Here is a 3,999-nt window from a genome sequence, read left to right on the forward strand (position 1 = left end):
CAAGGCACAAATTTGTGCTCTGCCCTTTTAGTGGGCAGGGCAGAGTTGCCTTCTTTGCCTTGTTCCCTTATGTTGCCCTCCTAGAGGGCAGTGTGCCCTTGTGGAGGGCAATGTTTGCCTCCCCCATTGCATGTGGCACACTTTTCCTTCCTTTGACTACGCTTCCTTCTCCTTGGGTCACGCTTTCTTAGGCCACGCTTTTCTCTTTTATTCTTTTCTTCACCTGAAATAAACCAAAACAACCACTCCAAGTATCACTAAATTCACAAGGCTTATAAATCAATTAAAATCCAGTTAAAATTAGCTTAAACCTCATGAATTAACATTAATTTCATGGTGGTTGCTTGATTTAAAGAAGTTATGCATTTTCACTCCAAATCACTTACTTAGGATGCAAGAAAGTGTACAAAGGGGAGAAGTAGTGTGTAGGTTGTGTGAAAAATGGGTATATGATGACTTGTCATCAGCTTTTGTGTTTCGGCCAAAGGGGAGAAGTAGTGTGTAGGTTGTGTGAAAATGAAAGAGTGAAGATTGGTTTATAGAGGGGTGGAGAGAGGGGTAGGGTTCGGTCATGTATGGGTGGGTTGGGAGGGAAAGTGGTTTGAATTTGAATGGTGAGGTAGGTGGGGTTTTATGAAGGATAGATGTGAGTGGTGAAGAGAATAGTGGGATTTGATAGGTGAGGGGTTTTTGGGGAAGAGGTGTTGAGGTGATTGGTGAATGGGTGAAGAAGAGAGAGAGTGGTGGGGTAGGTGGGGATCCTGTGGGGTCCATAGATCCTGAGGTGTCAAGAAAAATTCATCCTTGCACCAAGTGGCGAGCAAAAATGCTCCTTCTACCAATTCTGGCATTAAACGCCGGGCTGGTGCCCATTTCTGGCGTTTAACGCCAGCTTCTTGCCCCTTCCTGGCGTTTAACGCCAGTCTGGTGCCCCTTTCTGGCGTTAAACGCCCAGAATGGTGCCAGACTGGGCGTTAAACGCCCATTTGCTGCCCTTACTGGCATTTAAACGCCAGCAAGTCTTCCTCCAGGGTGTGCTATTTTTCTTTTCTGTTTTTCATGCTGTTTTTGCTTTTTCAATTGATTTTATGACTTTCCATGATCATCAACCTATAGAAAACATAGAATAACAAAGGAAAATAGATAAATATAACATTGGGTTGCCTCCCAACAAGCGCTTCTTTAATGTCATTAGTTTGACAGTGGGCCCTCATGGAGCCTCACAGATACTCAGAGCAATGTTGGAACCTCCTAACACCAAACTTAGAGTTTGAATGTGGGGGTTCAACAACAAACTTAGAATTTGGTTGTGGCCTCCCTACACCAAACTTAGAGTTTGACTGTGGGGGCTCTGTTTGACTCTGTTTTGAGAGAAACTCTTTATGCTTCCTCTCCATGGTTACAGAGGGATATCCTTGAGCCTTAAACACAAAGGATTCTTCATTTACTTGAATGATCAATTCTCCTCTATCAACATCAATCACAGCCTTTGCTATGGCTAGGAAGGGTCTGCCAAGGATGATGGATTCATCCATGTACTTCCCAGTCTCTAGGACTATGAAATCAGCAGGGATGTAATGGTCTTCAACTTTTACCAGAACATCCTCTACAAGTCCATAAGCTTGTTTTCTTGAATTGTCTGCCATCTCTAGTGAGATTCTTGCAGCTTGTACCTCAAAGATCCCTACCTTCTCCATTACAGAGAGAGGCATGACGTTTATACTTGATCCTAGGTCACACAGAGCCTTTTCGAAGGTCATGGTGCCTATAATACAAGGTATTGAGAACTTCCCAGGGTCCTGTCTCTTTTGAGGTAATTTATGCTTAGTCAAGTTATCCAGTTCTTTGGTGAGCAAAGGGGGTTCATCCTCCCAAGTCTCATTACCAAATAACTTGTCATTTAGCTTCATAATTGCTCCAAGGTACTTAGCAACTTGCTCTTCAGTGACATCTTCATCCTCTTCAGAGGAAGAATACTCATCAGAGTTCATGAATGGCAGAAGTAAATCCAATGGAATCTCTATGGTCTCAGTGTGGGCCTCAGATTCCCATGGTTCCTCATTAGGGAACTCATTGGAGGCCAGTGGACGTCCATTGAGGTCTTCCTCAGTGGTGCTCACTGCCTCTTTCTCCTCTCCAAGTTCGGCCATGTTGATGGCCTTACACTCTCCTTTTGGATTCTCTTCTGTATTGCTTGGAAGAGTGTTAGGAGGGAGTTTAGTAACTTTCTTACTCAGCTGACCCACTTGTGCCTCCAAATTTCTAATGGAGGACCTTGTTTCAGTCATGAAACTTTGAGTGGTTTTGATTAGATCAGAGACCATGGTTTCTAAGTCAGATTGGCTCTGCTTAGAATCCTCTATCTGTTGCTGAGAAGATGATGGAAAAGGCTTGCCATTGCTAAACCTGTTTCTTCCACCATTATTGTTGTTGAAACCTTGTTGAGGTCTCTGTTGGTCCTTCCATGAGAGATTTGGATGATTTCTCCATGAACGATTATAGGTGTTCCCATAGGGTTCTCCCATGTAATTCACCTCTTCCATTGAAGGGTTCTCAGGATCATAAGCTTCTTCTTCAGATGAAGCATCCTTAGTACTGCCTGATGTAGCTTGCATTCCAGACAGACTTTGAGAAATCATATTGACTTGCTGAGTCAATGTTTTGTTCTGAGTCAATATGGCATTCAGCGTATCAAACTCAAGAACTCCTTTCTTCTGATTCGTCCCATTGTTCACAGGATTCCTTTTAGAAGTGTACATGAATTGGTTATTTGCAACCATTTCAATGAGTTCTTGAGCTTCTACAGGCGTCGTCTTCAGATGAAGAGATCCTCCAATAGAGTTATCCAATGACATCTTGGACAGTTCAGACAAACCATCATAGAAGATACCTATGATGCTACACTCAGAAAGCATGACAGAAGGACACTTTCTGATCAATTGTTTGTATCTTTCCCAAGCTTCATAGAGGGATTCACCTTCCTTCTGTCTGAAGGTTTGGACTTCCACTCTAAGCTTACTCAATTTTTGAGGTGGAAAGAACTTTGCCAAGAAGGCATTGACTAGCTTTTCCCAAGAGTTCAGGCTTTCCTTAGGATGTGAGTCCAACCATATTCTAGCTCTGTCTCTTACAGCAAAAGGGAATAGCATAAGTCTGTAGACCTCAGGGTCAACCCCATTAGTCTTAACAGTGTCACAGATTTGCAAGAATTCAGCTAAAAACTAATGAGGATCTTCCAATGGAAGTCTATGGAACTTGCAATTCTGTTGCATTAGAGAAACTAATTGAGGCTTAAGCTCAAAGTTATTTGCTCCAATGGCAGGGATAGAGATGCTTCTCCCATAAAAGTCGGGAGTAGGTGCAGTAAAGTCACCCAGCACCTTCCTTGCATTGTTGGCATTGATGTTGTTTTCGGCTGCCATGTCTTCTTCTTTGAAGAATTCTGCTAGGTCCTCTACAGAGAGTTGTGCTTTAGCTTCTCTTAGCTTTCGCTTCAAGGTCCTTTCAGGTTCAGGTTTAGCCTCAACAAGAATGCTTTTGTCTTTGCTCCTGCTCATATGAAAGAGAAGAGAACAAGAAAATATGGAATCCTCTATGTCACAGTATAGAGATTCCTTGAGGTGTCAGAGGAAAAAGAAAAATAGAAGGAAGAGGTAGAAGAATTCGAACTTAGAAAGATAGAGTTCAAATTGTACATGTTAGTCCATAAATAGAAGGATGTGAGAAGAGGGGAAGAAATTTTTGAAAATAAATTTAAAAAGAGATTGGGAAAGAGATAAAGTGTTTTTTGAAAAAGATTTTGAAATTAGAAATCAAAAAGATATGATTGAAAACTTATTTTGAGAAAGATGTGATTCAAAAGATATGATTGAAAATATATAGTTTTAAAAAGATATGATTGAGAAGATATGATTGAAAAACAATTTAAGAAGATTTGATTTTTAAAATCAATGACTTGGCTAACAAGAAAAGATATGATTCAAACATTAAACCTTTCTC

The 3,999-nt window shown here is 41.2% G+C and overlaps 1 non-coding gene across 1 annotated transcript; it reads left to right on the forward strand.

Annotated features, from left to right (window-relative positions):
- Positions 1–2,909: 2,909 nt before the first annotated feature.
- LOC127744466 (small nucleolar RNA R71) lies at positions 2,910–3,017 on the forward strand. Its single transcript, XR_008005453.1, has one exon. It is a non-coding gene; the product is annotated as a small nucleolar RNA R71 (small nucleolar RNA).
- Positions 3,018–3,999: the final 982 nt, after the last annotated feature.

The sequence above is a fragment of the Arachis duranensis genome, unplaced genomic scaffold, assembly GCF_000817695.3.
Source record: "Arachis duranensis cultivar V14167 unplaced genomic scaffold, aradu.V14167.gnm2.J7QH unplaced_Scaffold_354585, whole genome shotgun sequence".
Classification (NCBI taxonomy): domain Eukaryota; kingdom Viridiplantae; phylum Streptophyta; class Magnoliopsida; order Fabales; family Fabaceae; genus Arachis; species Arachis duranensis.